This window comes from Festucalex cinctus, chromosome 18 (genome assembly GCF_051991245.1).
Source record: "Festucalex cinctus isolate MCC-2025b chromosome 18, RoL_Fcin_1.0, whole genome shotgun sequence".
NCBI lineage: Eukaryota > Metazoa > Chordata > Actinopteri > Syngnathiformes > Syngnathidae > Festucalex > Festucalex cinctus.
This window is the reverse complement of record NC_135428.1, coordinates 1,796,798-1,813,255: the sequence shown is the minus strand read 5'-3', so window position 1 is coordinate 1,813,255 and position 16,458 is coordinate 1,796,798. Positions and strand designations below refer to the sequence as shown.

Genomic DNA, 16,458 nt, shown 5'->3' with positions numbered 1-16,458 from the left:
AGGCAAACATGGGATAACAACAACACACATCAACAATGACTCAACCAGAAGTGAAGGAAAGCAGGCTAACTAAATACACGCGGTAACGAGAAAACAACAGACACCTGGGCAAGATACAAGAGGCCTGGGGAGCTGATTGGTCAACACGGCGGGAAGGGAAGACACACTCAGGTGGACGTGGTTTGACATAACGGGACAAGGGAAGAGACGAGGAATACATGAAATAACCAAAAGAAAACAAAATCCCACCCCCCCACAAAACCAAAACTTTTATTAGATTAAAATCCATTTAAAATCGTGATCATCTTGAATGACTGCAAAAATTTAGATTTTTTTTTTTTTTTGCCATATCGCCCAGCCCGAGTGTGCACCATTAGTTTTGTTTTGGAAAGAAAAGTATTTTTGATCCATACTAAATCTTTATCAGAATTCACTTTTCGGTCTGAGAGAACACAAACACATTAAAGACTCCAGTGTAGTTTGCTTTTTTTTGTGGGTTTTCAGTTGTAGGGTACCAAGGATGGCAATGTGGGGAAAAATACCAGTCATAGATCATGAAATTGAACTTATTGTACAATGGGAAATGAATTATGACTTATGTAAGTGACGATAAGACAACATCACTTAAAACATTGCCTGCATGACTAAAAAAAAAAAAAAAAAGTGACAGTTTGACCTCGGAAAAGGTTATTCATGCTCCGATATTTCATAAGGGAAACAGACAGTTGCAAATTTGAACAAATTAGAGGGCAGCCAGCAGCTCAGAACAAATTGCGTTTGACCTTAGAGGTTACACCTTCGTTTTTAGGGTTGTTTTGATGTGGTTTTTTCTCTCCGAGAGCACCAGATGGTCAACGTTCGACGTTCTCGGACTATCAGGAGAGAAATTTTTAAACACATCAATGTACATTGCCTCCAATATTACGTTCATAGTACATCATGAACTCACAGAAACTTTCGGGATTTCGTCCAATTGCTGTTTTTCCTCTATGGGCAGATTTCCATGGCAGAAATTAAATTAATTCGGGGACCTTCCCAAACTATGACAACACTTTTTCCCTTGCTACTTCCACCCAATTTCACGGAGCCCTGAAAGTGACATGGGAAAAAAAACAAATATATGTTTCTTGTCCAGGCGAGAAAGTTTCTCGTCCGGACGAAAATGTTTCTTGTCCGGTTGAGAAACTTTTCTTGTCCGGACAAGAAAGATGAAGTTTCTTGTCCGGAAAAGAAACTTTTCTTGTCCGGACGAGAAACTTTAATTGTCCGGACAAGAAAGTTTCTTGTCCGGACGAGAAAGAGGAAGTTTCTCGTCTGGACAAGAAACATACTTATTTTTTTTCTCCCATGTCACTATAGGGGCTCCGTACAATTTCTCTCTATTTTTTGTTTTTAATTATGTCATGTGACTATGAAGAATAATTTTGTTGGTTTTGATTTACTATGGGTATGTTAAAAATGATGTAGTTGAATGGAAGACATCGGCATCGTTTCACCAAGATGGTCACCGGTGCAACAATATTTGTTGTTGCCTGCTGCTTCTAATCGCAAATGGCCGCTCGGACCCATCGGCGTGGTTTCTGTTACTTGCTCCAAGTTGTGTGATGAATGCCGCCAGAGCCGTCAGCTGCCAGGAAGTCAGACGGATAGTCTGGTGAGCCTGCTCACTAAGACCGGCATCCTTGTTTTTTATGATAAAAGCGGGGCAGCGTTCTTATCACTCTGCACATTTTTCAGAGCCGTGTCGGAGACAAAGTCCACATACTCCCCTATTGTGTGTGGGCAGGATTATTTTTGCTGCAGGCTTTCCTTGTTATTCCAGAGGGCCTCGAGGTCCACTTTCTTAACAGGACCGGGAGACATGGAAGACCTCTGTTTTGAAGACTCTCCCAGAATTCGGTCCCACCACTTTTTGCAGCCGAGCTGGATTACCAGAGCAGGCTCGGATCATTCAACTAACACAATTGATTTCTCATTTGTGTATGCGCGACACAAACTGTCGACTTCTCCGCTCCCCGCGAGGAAAACAGGACTAAATATACAGTAATTTAAGACCAAAATAGTAGAACTACGTTATTGTATTTTAGACGACAGTGACAGAACTATTTTCAATGATTTTATTTTGAAGAGGTCGGACAAGTGTCGCCTAATAGCTTACTGGGACGGATCATGGAAAATGACCAGACTTTCTAAGTGGCTGAAATGGTCATAACCCCGGAAGGTGACCTCGGACCAGTCATGGAATGGATACGAGAAACTGTGTAGGCCTGAGAAGTTGCTTGATAGGATCTTTTGGCGTTTCTGTTCCAAGGTTGACTTTTGAGAAGCATTCTACGACCAAAGCATATCACAAACAAAAACCTTTTTAATCTAGGGAACTATTTTTAATAATATTGAATTTGGCATTTTTATAGCTTTTCCCCGCTTTTCACAGTGCAGTACCACATTTCCACCCTCCAAATTACCCCCCGTGCATTATTAAAAACAACAAGCCCCGTCTAATAAAATTTCCTCTTTCATTATGTGTCTTTCATGTCCAGACGTTGCAACATTGGCCACTGGCCATTCTGGCTCAACTTCTTGGCCTTAAAAGTCGTGATTTAGTCAACAAATGAGCAATTTAGTTGCAACGCGGTAGCAACGTTAAGCCCGTGGAACCAGTTTACATTTTGGACTTGAATCTTTTAATCCCGGAATGAATAAAATGTCTCCCACATTTCTGGCGGCTTGATTCATTTCATGAGGCCTCCGTTCCAACATTTGACAAAAACGTTACAGCCAAACGCAAATGAATCATTTAGTGGGTATGAAGTTACAAGTTTAGTGAGTTGAAGAAAGTAAACTTGCCAACCGTTAGCTTTGTAATCATGATCGATCCTGACCAGCCTCATTTTGCATGTGTTGCGTTTATTAAAAGCAAATTGAACCATTTATGTCAGGACAAACATCGTTTAGTGGCCAAGCGATTCTGTTTTTTGTCTCTTCGTAACAAGAGATCATCTGAGTCGATCCACAAATTTCTCTTTCATATTAGCAGTCCGTTTCTTGAAATGGATACCGATCCGCTCCCCCTCAACCCAAAAACGAACGGTCGTGTTATGACATTAATGTGACTGTTATTATCTGTCTGAAACTGAAATAAGACACAGACTCAAAGACTTTTTCAATTTTGATGAATTACAGACATGAGGAAACGTATAACAAAGGTTTCGCGTGTAATTATGTTGTTTCTAGATGATGTCTGATTGTATCGCATGCCATCGTTCCAAGTGGTAAAGAAATGCAAATTTTGCGACTTAAACAACGGAATGCGAGTTACCATTTGTTTTTCCATTTTATTGGCTTCAAGGCTTATGTTATGTGCACTTCTTTGCAACCTTTTCCAAAGTTTTCCATGCACACAATGAAGTACCAAACTAGTAGCATGTAGATTTTTTTTTTCTTGCTCACAATACCATTGCAGAGGTGGAATGTGCAAAAGTCTCAAATCGAAGCCTTCAAGGTTCAAGCAAGTCCCAAGGTACTATGCGGGGGATCAAAAAAAAATAAGAACAGCAAGTTGAATTGCCACCAAATTTCGTACACATTGTGTCAAGTCATACGACTCTGTTCAATCACAACATATATTGGAGTGATTATTGTTTGCTTTCCCACGTCTTGTCTCATCTCGCTTTCCCTTTCTGGACTTTGTTGTTTTAGGACTCCCAGCCTCGTGCCTCATTTTTTGCCTTCTCATTTTTGTTGATTAAAATCCCTCTTTTGGACTTCATTCCTCTGCCTCCTCGCTACCTGCACTTGGGTCCTCCAGAACATCTCATCCCTGACAAAACCAAGGACAGCAGCCTCGGATTCCTCGGAACAGAACTCAAAATGAAATAAAAACTACCCGGTAACTGATAGGAAAATTCCCAAACTATAATAACCCTGGTTGGTAGGGAGAAACATCTAAAACCTGCAGGTCTCCGGACACGGTGAACCCCGCTAGTCTAAACACGTAATACTACATAATTATAAATACTAGTACGTTTGAAATCATTTTCATCAATCAATCCCAATTGAGAAAAGTATCCTTGCCTGTTATCACGGAACTTTGTACCACCATGTTCCTTCAAGTTGCATTACCGTTTGGAATTTACTTGACCAATGTCGTCGAATGCTGTTTCAGTATTTTTCCATCGATAAGCAAGCACAACTTATGCTTGGTGCTTCCTCAAGTTTATTATCAGGAAATTGAAATCAGAATCTTCTGTCCAAAAGTGACCTCTTTCATTGGAACTGTTGGGAAATAACTTTTCACTAAAAAAAATCTGTACATATGCTCTTAGTTTAGCTAAAGCATATAAATCACACTCCGTTCTATGGCGATAATGTTTTGGATGCATGCAGAGAAATACGTCAAATTAATTGGCTTGCTTGGAAAGCCTCATAGGACTTGGGGGAAATATTTTTAAATGAAGTTACTGTTACTATCCAAATGTTTTAGGAAATTGTAAATCTGCCTTCATACATCCTGGAACTTAAACAATGTCTGCTTGAAGTGTAAATCATGCACAGTATATCGTTAACCATACTGAATATACAGTAAGATATCAGCCGGAAATCTGTCCAGTTTTCCAACTGTGTTAATAATTTGTAAATATTGCTATAATGTAATTGTGAGGTTCGAATCTGTGTGTGGAATCTGCTTCGAGAAAAGTTGGTACGCGGATTCCTGAGCAGCAGCAGCAGCGGCAGCCCGACATCACCAGAGCAGATGAGATGGATTAGATAGGAGCGAGTACACGCTCAGTTCAACGGATGAGGGATGTGGGCGGGGCCCAGCTTGAAACGTCCTGAGGGCCGCTGCGCTGATCTGGAGATGTCTCTGTCTTCATATCTCCTGACTAATATTGACTTTTCCCAGATTCTTATCTCCGTCTTCTGATGTCTTGGCAGCTTTAGCAGAGTCAACTCTGACCCTCATTTACTGCCACTTCTTATTGGAGGCACATGTTGGTTGCATGATCAGAAAATGGCGGCCAGTCCTCGGAAGGACTACTGCCGATGTTTTGTTGCGCTCTTTGCAGGTTCAAGGCGATATGAATTAGCATGATGTATGTCTACCCTGATTGTGTACGGTAATGAGGAACTTGAAATGGTCCCAGTTTTGGAACTATTTTGCTAGAAACAGGACACTTTACATTCATTAGTGAGAAAGTAGAATTTTTGTGGTATGGGAGAGCACCGTGATGGTTTTTAGCCAATTTGAGCTATTTTAATATTTTTTCCCACAGAGCAGTTGTATGTTCTGTTTGTATGTATTGCATGATCCCCAGCGCTATATAGTGGTGAACTAATAATTAATAAAAACCGAACGTTTGTCAATAGTATACAAAAAAATATGTTGTATCGCATAAACTTTATAATCGCAGGTCATTTTCTTGACCGCTTATTCCTCACAAGGGTCGCGGGGGGTGCTGGAGCCTATCTCAGCTGGCTTTGAGTAGTAGGCGGGGGACACCCTGGACGGGTTGCCAGCCAATCGCAGGGCACACAGAGACGAACAACCATCCACACTCACAAGCACACCGACGGGACAATTTGGAGCGCTCAATTAACCTCCATGCATGTCTTTGGAATGTGGGAGGAGACCGGAGTACCCGGAGAAGACCCACGCGGGCACGGGGAGAACATGCAAACTCCACCCAGGGAGGCCGGAGCCTGAACTCGAACCCGAGTCCTCAGTACTGGGAGGTGGAAGTGCAAACCAGTAGAGGTGGGAATCTTGGGGCACCTCACGATTCGATTGCGATTACGATTCAGAGGCTACGATTCGATTATAAAACGATTATTGATTTCCCCCCCAGGCAGCAGAAAAAAACAATGTATTTTGGTGCTTTTAATGTTTCGTACATTAGTTACAAAAATAGTACAAAAGTCCTCTCAGGCCTAAATAAACTACTATTTCAGTATCAAGTTAACAGTTCAAAACAGTAAATAAAATACTCAAGTCCTCATTCTGTAACAACAGCTTTTAAGTATATTCAGTCTTCAACAGAATAAAACATAGCATTGAGCAAAAATATATTATTTTTATCCACTCAAAAGTGCACTGAGGTATAAATGAAAGACAATGTGAACTACTACTTCAATACAAATGCCTAAAAAAAAAAAAAAAAGTGCTTTCCTGCTTTTTAAGTTGTGTAAAGATGAACATGTAAACATTAAAGTTTCTCAGAGGTACAAAAAAAACAACCCTCAAGTGCTTTTCTGCTTTTTAACTTGTGTAAACATGAACGTGTAAACATTAAAGGGATCGTTCGGCTTTTTTAACATGAATCTCAATTTGATCCTCACCTCCCGTGTGTGCGATCAGCACTGACTTCGGCGTTGGACGAGAGGAAAATAGTCCAGCAAGCTGGCTGGGGTCTCGGAAATAAAGCGTTTTTCTTCTAAAAACTATTTGTTTTCAAAAGCGTGATACATTTCCACCACAATACTCTTTTCTGAATAAAGTCAGACGCCATTACCGCCAGCCACTACTTTTCTGTTCGTTCGTTCGCATCACTGCGCGACGCCCTGTAGAACGCTAACCGACGCACTGCAGCCAGCTAGCTGATACTTCCGCCTGAAGTTGTTTGCCTTTTCGGAGCAGGTCTGATGTCATGAAGAGGTGGGTTGGTCAGCTCAGCCATGCTTGTTGTTGTTTTGAATCTCGAGGCGTGAGTTGTGGATGTGTACTCTCGGTCCGTTCCAAAAGCGTCCCGAAGACCGCGCGCGCTACTGCGTTTCAGTTCCGCGTACTTTCCGCTCCGGTTCACTTTAGTTTCGCTTCCCTTGGCATATTTATATCATCGGAATTTGGACGTTTGTGAATCGTTCTCGATTGTTCCACGGCCGAATCGTGAATAATCTAAGAATCTGAAATTTTGCACACCTCTACAAACCAGTCATCCACCGTGGCAGTCCAGTAATAACTAATAATAATAACTAATATTACATGGCTGTAGTCTCACCTTACTAGAGCTGCCATGTTTCACCGCCATCGACCTGCTCCGGATGCCCAAAGGAAAACTTTGCGATTGTAGATCGCCCGACTGGTATTGCGTCGAGTGTCGGAGTTTAAGAGTGATTTCAGTGCAACATGATCCCAACATGACACCTGCCAACATGCGCGACACATTTGTGGCTTTCCTGTGCCGTCTGACACCGTAACACTTCCCGCGCCACAAAAGACAACATGTTATTGTAATCTGAGCGCCAATGGAGCTAAGAATAGAAGCCAAGTAGATACAGGAGATGGGGATGAACAATAGCAACACCCTTTGAGCAGGAACAATGGTGTATATTAAGCCTCGACAAGGGTTTGGACATGCAGAATGCTGTTTGCCGCCTTTTAGAGATTTGTAACTTCAGGTCACATCGAGGTCCCCTAAACCCCCCCATTGGATGACAGAAATCTGATGACTTGCTTCGGTTTCATTCTTTATGCTACAATGCTTGCAGCTGTTGGTACTTGACTATCAGGCTGCTTTGAGGATCAGCGAGTACAACTAATCTGGTAGTCTGGTACGCCATAGTAAGATAGGCTTGGTCAAGTTTGGGGTCAATAATGTTTTGTCGGTTGTGACCATGACTGAATGATGGCAGCAATCGTAGCTCTGAGGGTTAAATCATCCGGTAGGGGGAGGAATAAGGAGTATTTCACATTAACCCTGAATGACTTGTAGGCTATACTCACATGGGAGTTCCCTTTTGACTTCAGGGATAAATAACATCCAGTTAAACTCTTACACAGCTGAGAATTTAATCTGAACGGTAACGAGATCCGCCAATTTGTAGGGTATGAAGGAAGTACTGTAGGTATGAATGTCAAATGACGTCAGTGCAAAGGAGGACAATCAACAAAGCGCAACAGGCTGTGATGTAACAGAACGCTATTTTGCACCCTTTTCTGCACATACGCACCACGCAACCTTCAAGGCTCCTTCTTGCATCACACGGTCGAAATCAGCTCTCAGGGTGGCAAGCCAAGAGGCGTTCACATAAACTTTTAAGAATGGAAAACCGCCGTCATGAGCGGCTTCGTCACAGATTTGAAACAAAACGCCATAAAAATAGCACCCACATATTGAAGCATCAGTGCTAACATAAGGCTAATTCAATCACTCAATAAAGACCAAACCGGGAAGGGAGGAATAAAAGATGAGCGAATGTTGTCAAGGAAAAACCTCCTTGGTAACTGACAGCCAATGAATACCGCTCGCTCTCTGTTAGTTTTAGTTGAGAACTTCCTTCTATCGCGGAATGCTCCTCATCTTCCCTCCCTTCTGTTATATTTGAGCGAGTGAACACTGCTGCTCACATTAACGGCTTCTGGCACCTCCAGACAAGGAATTCAGCTTTTGCCCCTGTGATTGGCGCTAGCTGGGATTTCAACCCAGAGGGAGCTGGACCCCACGTTCTTATTATTTCTTCTAGAAACGTTTCGGGCCTTCGCATCCAAGATCTCCCGATGATGCTGGCGAGGGTTGCGCGCACACTTTCTCGAAATGCTTTAGCCTCATGCACTGCGGTGTCAAATCACCGCGAGAGTAAAAACATACAAGTATCAGATCGTGCGCCAGGGAAGAGGATCGGCTTTCCGAGCTCCTCGGCTCTCCCAGGTAGAGCCGCGCAGGGCAATATATCTGACTTCAACACCGTATCCCGAGCAGACAGCTCCACAGGCTCGCACTGTAATCCATATAAAGTCTGAGAATGAAACCGTGGGACGTAAAGAGCAGCGCCGCATATGAAGTGTGTGTGGCTTGGCCCGCCTTCATGCTCGGCGCAGGCGTTACTGGCTGCCAGGAAGGGAAGGTGACCATGAACTAATAACAGCATCCACCCTCGTGCAAATTCCACACACACTCGTCCCCAGGTGGGGCACAGCTGTTGAACGAAACCATCCGCATCTGCTCTTAAAATACTACCCTTTAGGCAGATAGAAAAACAAAAACAAAAAAAAAGTGGATTAATGAAGACCACCTCTGACATCCCAAGTTCATTCGCCGGATGGCTTGCAATGTTGCTACTTTTTCGCCCCTTTTCAGCCATTTCAGAACTTTGTCTAGTTAATAAGATGGTTAAAGGTCCCCTGAAATGAGCTTTGCAGCAATTATACCAACCACCCTCTGAACGCCCTAATACTGTATCAAAAGAAATGTTCACGAAATTGTACCTTGTTGTAGAGTTTCAGTCTCCATTAGGAAGGTCTACTGTTAGCCGAGCATCAAACAAGTGGCTTTTAGTGGGCGTGGCCAAGTCTCATCTTTTCCGTGTGCTCCTGTTGACAAACGGAGTCTTCACGTCTGCACCTGAAGGAATATTGGCTCATTAGTTTCAATAGTTGGTACCGATCCTGGGTTAAGTGAAAGATGTTCTGCTAATCTACGTTTGTATGGTCCCAATTTCACGAAGCAGTCGTCCGTTAAATGTTTGCCACAAACTGTCGAAGCTGCTAACCCTCCTCACGATGCACATTTTCCGGGTACAGCTACTGGGATTGTCACCCCCGTACCGGTCGAGCCATAAGTCCTACGGGGAAAATGACCATATCCCCGGAACCGGCTCAACCCTCGGCTTTCCAACGGTGTCGGTGCCGGCCCTCCCCGACCCTCCAGGCGGGGGATACGGGGCCGCGAAATCGGCCACCCAACTCTCGTACCGTACCGGTCAAACCATAAGTCCTACAGGGTCCTACGCAAAATAGGCCACCCCACTCGCGGGAACTGACTAACTAACGTTTTGGGAGTTGCTTGGGCATATTTATTGAATAAATAAAGTCCAACCACAAGCCTTTCTTTGGCAGAAGAAAAATGTTTTTGTTGTCCTCTGGACAATCTGGTTCAGAGTTTCTATGGGGTTGTTTTGCTGCCATGCTGTCCTCCTGCTGCTGCTGTTGTTTGTTCGTGGGTTGGAACTCTCCGGCGGGGGGAGGGGTTGAAAATCGGTGAGGGTGGAGTTCGCGCTGAGCTAGTGACGCGTAAAACTGAAAAAGGTGGGGCTAGTGACATGTAAAACCGACCTGCTGAAGCAGCCCGTTAGCTGTTTGAGCTAATTTGACACAAACGGAAAGGGGAAACATGGGTTGTTTAAGTTGTCAACATGTATTTATTTATATTAAATATATATAATACAATATATATATATATACATATATATATATATATATATATATATATATATATATATATATATATATATATATATTTATTTATTTATTTATTTATATACTAGATATAATCCGAACTTGATGTTATTCTTTCAAAACATGTTGGCATGAAGTTTTAAAGACAGTTTGTGGTTACATGGGAAAAATGCTTGCTTTTTGCTTTCCTCTTTCCTACGTTGTTGTAAACACCAATAACGGTGACTTTATGTGCCACACATGGAAACATGCTTGCTAGGCACACATGTATGAACAGAATGTGTTCCCACACACACACACACACACACACACACACACACATTGGAATTGTTACGATGTATCAAAGGGGATTTGCATGGTTATGGGGACTGTTGGAACACACACAAACTCAAGGACACGAAAGCTGTGATAATTAGAGGTCATTTCAGTGGCAGCTGGCCTCAACGTACCGCAATGCTGCAGCCGCGGGAGGATCGCACATGAGGCTCAAATTAACCCTGCAAACGCGGAGAATGCTGAGAAATAGCGACTTCCATGATGAGTCTTCCGTTTCACGTGTGGTATCTCGTAAAAGACACACTTGCACATGCACTATTTTGGTAAGGAGTTTCAAAAGAGGACTACGATGGCGACCTCACAGTTTGTTATTATGCTCGAAACCTCAGGAAGTGCTCCGAGCTTGCGCTGCGGGATGATCAAGGTCATCCTTCGGACATGTTGCGGAATAGATTACCTATTATAGACGTTAGCTTTTGGTTATTTAAATGCGGTCCCGGTTCACGAAGTGAATAAACATGAATCCCATCTGGCGTGTAACCCGTTACGGGAAGTATAGATTCTCTCCGAGACAAACAAGGGCCTTCCAAGTGGAGTGTCAAAGCCTATAAAGCAGGAATGCCTTTTCAACATGTCAGCCATTGGCTCGGCATTTTATAGCGCTTTTCCCGTTCCTCATTTTCACAGGCAATTTCTTCCTTTACATTACACAATGCGTTGTGCTCACGTCAATGCAGTGTATCTTTCCTGCAATAACAAGTTTAAGGGTTAGGGTTTGTAAGGTTGTGGGTAGGGTTGCCAACTTTCTCATCCCGAAATAAGGGACAGGTGCACGGCACGGTGCCATGGTGGCGTGAGCATGATGTGTGAAATCAGTGTATATTCTGATGAGATTCGAAATGCACAACGTTTATACATTCCCATTAGAGTGTAGGTGACATGAAGCTGTGACGAAACCAGGAAGTGCCTCTCTCTTTCCCTCTAGTTGCCTCTCTTACCTTGCAAGATCTCCACATAACGTCACACCCAGCGACTCATTTTATTGGCTACGAGCAACTTCCTTGTCACTTGTCAACCTACGGGAGCCGCCGTGGTCCAAAAATGACAAAGAATGCCGTTTGCTGCATTTCATGTAAGTATTGAGAATTATTTTATGGGACGTTTGAGGTCCCGGACGGGACATAACAATTTAGCCCAAAAAAACGGGGCGTCCCGGATAATACGGGACAGTTGGCAACCGTAGTTGTGAGGGTTAGCTCGCTGCTAGCCGCTAACAATGGAGATTTGTGCTGTATCATGCAATGACGGACGGAGCAATTAACTAGCACTTTCTTAGCATCCTTAATTAGTTATTGAATATGAGTTTGGGATGGCGTTGTGTGCGAATACAAAGCTGTTTACACATTTATGAATGAAATACATTGCGTTAGACGCAGCTTTCTACCGTGTGCCGGTACTAGATGTGGTCTGATGTGGCGTAACGTTTAGATCCACCAAATTGTCACTCCGGCGGGTGCATCTCGAAGACATTATTTCATCCGCACCATCTGCCTAGCTTGCCCAAGACCTACATGTCTGCCCGATTTACAAACACACACAGCTAACTTTGCGCTAATATGAAAACCATGGCACAAATGCACTGTCTGTGAAAATAGAGCCCATAGAGTGCAGTTCAACAAAAGATAATGGTGCCTTTTTTTCCCCTTAAATTTGGCTTCTGCTTTGTTTTGGAAATGAGCTACTCTATTGCCAACATGGCACAGATTACTGAAACATTAAACTGTTTTTCAGTCGTTCCATCCCTGTTAACAAAGCTTTGTTGTAAGTTCCATTGCGGGGAAAATCAGATATGTTTCAGCCACAAGACCTTGATCATGTTTACACTTGCGAGCCTGTGAACAAATTGCTTTCAGGTTCAAATAGATCCATTTCAAACGAGTAAATACCCAATTCAGACTTTCTTAAAAAAGCCGTTTCAAATGAGAAAATGTTGAAATTTTGCGGGATTTCGCTGTCCGCCGTCAGGATAAGAAACTATTGTTTCATTCGAGTGCTGTTCAGTTCCAGCGTAACGTCATTTGGCATTTCTCAGCGCCGCAGATCACAAAGTGTTGTTGGCTTAACTAAGCCGGGGTTTTATCCCGCAGTGTGACCGCATACACGATATATTTTCCTCGAGTTAAGGAGATGCGTGTTCTGAAAGAGTATCAAGCTGGACCGGCACGCAGTTTGCGCTCTATTTGTAAGAGGTCATTGAAGGGAACAGTGAAGATCTGGAAAACAATATTTGAGGTCCAATTTTTTTTTTCTTCACTTGCCTTGCAGCCAACTGTGATTGGAGCTGGAATTGGAAAAATTGCTTGCTATTGGTACCATATGTCCTTTTCGGAAATACGGTGAATTTGAAGTCGTTAAAAGGTATTAATGTGAGGTGTTACGTTTACTTTACAGGGTCTAATATGGATTGGAGACGCACCAACAACATAGTAATCAATAATGTTAAACGTAGTTTAATGGATTTAGGTCGTTGTTTTTTTTTCTTTTTAGGAAAACCTCAAAGCGCTGAAGTGCCTGTGCGGGGGTCTTTCCTGCACCAGTGAGAGCCGTTTTTAGAGAGTGCCCTCAAGCAAGGCATTTAACTCAAACTCCCCGTGTAATGCTGGCATCCTCTCGCGCATTTGCATTTGCTTAAAATGACGGCGAAATGAGGTGTAGAAACATTCTGCAATCGACCCGTCATCCACCTGTCTGAATTTATTTTTTAATTATTATCCATACGAGTCTGTGAAAATAGTTCCCCTCCCCAACCTGTTTCCAACTTGAACATCTTTTCTTACGGTCCCTCTGAAGCTGTTCGCCAACGTTCTTCAAGTGTGTTTTTCTTGCGAGCTAAAATGGAGGGATCGTCTAACGCCTGATGGGCTTTTGGGGACCTGCAAGCAGGAAAGAGAAGAGGTCACGTCTCAGTGTGATCCGCGGCAGATACTGAGCCAGACCAGATCTAAAGGATAGCGTGCAGCTCTGTCGTTTACCTGAAGTCTCCGCGGGTAGGTAGCGACGTCGCTTTTGCTCTTCGTCATGGAGAAAATAAATCGTGGACTTGGATTCTCTTTGCGTTTTAAATCCACAAACTCCTGGTGATTAGTAACTTTTCATGATCACATTGAAAATCAAACAGTTTGCCCAATATAGTGTGAACTGTAACATAAAATGAAACCTGAAACTCTTTAACTCTTCACTCTGTGACGGAGCCTTTCAACAAGCAGGTTCCATATGGGATCAGTTTGGGAGGCATCTACAGTATCGAACTTGTCTTCCCTTGAACACAGACGCATTGTTTGTGCTTTACATGCTCTCGTTCCGTTTCCAAACATCTGTCCGTGCACGTCGTCACAGCTCGGATCAACTGTTTGAATTCTCAAAACCTGTTGCCTTATTAGTCCTACTTTTGATTCTGTCTTTCTGTGGCCTACTACATTAGAATGTCATTTTATATGGGAAGAGAATCCAAAGTTATTTTTTTGAAATATCCTTGATTTATGATCTCGATCCTCTAAAACTTAAAATCTTTAACATTTCTCTTTGGTGTGTTTTTTTGTTTGTTTTATTAATTCAATTCTTTTGTATACATACGTGTGACATTAAACAATTCCAAAATTATTAAAGTATTTTTAATTTGTAATTTAGCCTTAATTAAATTGAATACATATATATTATAAATATGAATAAATGTAAAATAATTAATTAAAGGTATTTTGGAAAATTCGTCAAAGAGCAGCTAATCACTAGAGAAACGGAATAAACGTAAACATATGTAATTTCTGGTTTACTGGTATTTTATTCTGCTAAATATCTGAATTGGCATCAGCCTCAAAATATCATCATAAATATCAAATATATTGAATTTCAAATGGGGACAATGTGGATTTTATTTTGTTAAAACTGTCATTGGGAATGAATAAGGATTTTTTGTGTGAGTATTTTATGGTGAAAATATTAAATTTTTCGTCTGTAGAAATTTTTGGCAAGTTGTTCTCAGGGTGAATTGAATAAGTGAAATGATTTCATTTTCAAATCGAAATGATGTAAGTGTCATGTCGGATGTGTCCTTGGGAATGAATAATAAACAACCTTTGAGGGAACAACATTGGAATGAATGGGGAGTTTTGGGGTGAAAAATGTTAAATTTGGGAAAAACTGTGAGTATTTGGAATGAGAAAAATACTAGCCCCCATGGCGTGAATTTTTGGAAGATGTTGAAAGTGGAATGATGTGAACTGGATGAATTATGTGGAAGTAGATGCACGACAATATGTGAGATGAATAAAAAGTAGGAGTTTTTTTGTGAATGCTTTCAACATTACTACCAGTATATAATAGGATAAATAATGAATAAACAGCACTGTATTATATTATCATGTCAGTGTAAATACAAAAACTGGAAAGCACTTGACGAGCTTCAAATGCATGACAACATATCATTGTTTCATCTTGACAAACCTTAAGAACAGCCGTGCCAAATGTCCAAAAACCACATTTTACATTTGGCATACCTCACATCTGCACATGCTCACTTCAAGCATTCAGCCATTAATGAAACATGTCACATAAGTCATGTGAGACCGCCGAGGGCTCCCGCTGCTGTTGCCTCGGTTTTACAGGAAGCGCACAGTCTTGGAGGTTTAAATCAAGAGGGATTTTCTAGACTGAGTTGCTCCGTGTCCTCCTACGGAGGAGACGTGCGCGTTTGGAAGGGGATGAATCAGACTATTATTAATTATCCCGCACGCAGGTCAGTGGCGCCATAAACAACCATCAACTGACAGATTGTAACCAGAAAAACAAGGTTTGGAAGCCTGTGGCTACTGTGGCTAAGGTGATAAAACGGGATTAAAGAAATATTACAACACTCGAGCATGTGCTTTGCAAGGTTGCATGGTTTTAAATATAGACTTACATGTGTTGAGAAAGAAAAATATAACTGTTTTAAATCATCAAAAATGTTCAATCTTAAAAATATATGTTTTTTTCAAGACATTACCGTACTTCTACCTAAAACTTGAGTGAACCATGAACCATGTCCATGAACTTTTTTAAAATCTTTTAAAGGCGTCTGGTAGTGGGCTGCACTTGTTATCAATGCTTCTAATTCCATTTTTTTCTGTCTGAAAAGCAAAAATATGCTAAAGTTGCACAATTTGGAAGTTGACCAAAATCTTCAGTAAAATTTGATTTGATTATATTCGATTATAGATTGCATGTTGCGCTGTATTTGTATCAAGCAGTTGGGGTCTCCATAATCCATATTGAACGTATGCTCCGTATTTGCTGTTGCTTCAAACCGACCACGGGAGTCGTCTGGTGTTGTTCCCCCACCGCCAACAAGACAAACAGAAGACTTTCGGCCATTCAAAGGGCTGCCCAAAATATATCAGACAAGACCAGGCAAGCACTTGACCACCATCACTGATTAGACATAAACGTTGTTGGCACAATGCTTAAAAGTGGGGAGGCCAAAATATATCTTCAAGTGACAAAGATGTCCTCGCTGAGACCGTGGCACTGTAAGACGCAAATAAACCTTGAAAATCCTCGTGTTGACTCAGCCCGGCTCTTGATTTGTGTGCCTGCTTATATGGTCAGCACAAACCCAAATAGGAGCTCGGTTCTATTTGCAATCTGGCTGTCACACGGGCTTCCGCGGCACATTCGGCAATATGGTTCAAATAAGCATATAATTGCATCCGTTTCCCCTCCAGGCCTCCATGTTACACGTATTTAGTGATGAATTATTTCAATTTTAATAAGGAGAGATGATGCCTTTTTGTGTCCAAACATTTGTACAGCATCTTAAAAGGCGTGTGCTTTTACTAGCAGTCGCGGGGGAGAAAGAGTTGACTTTTATTTTCGTCTTCAGCCGCACGGCCTCAGACTGCCCGCAGCGGGACAGTGGGAGCATTTAAACGGAAGGACTGCACGGCCCAGTCAAACAGGACGTCTGCCTGCTTGCG

At 42.2% G+C, this 16,458-nt stretch overlaps 1 long non-coding RNA gene across 1 annotated transcript in view; it reads right to left on the bottom strand.

The window, feature by feature from the left end:
- LOC144006517 (uncharacterized) overlaps positions 1–16,458 on the bottom strand; it is a 57,677-nt gene that overhangs the window by 20,524 nt on the left and 20,695 nt on the right. Inside the window, exon 3 of the long non-coding RNA XR_013279851.1 lies at positions 9,203–9,338. This is a non-coding gene — a long non-coding RNA (uncharacterized LOC144006517). The remainder of the gene's footprint in view (positions 1–9,202; positions 9,339–16,458) is intronic.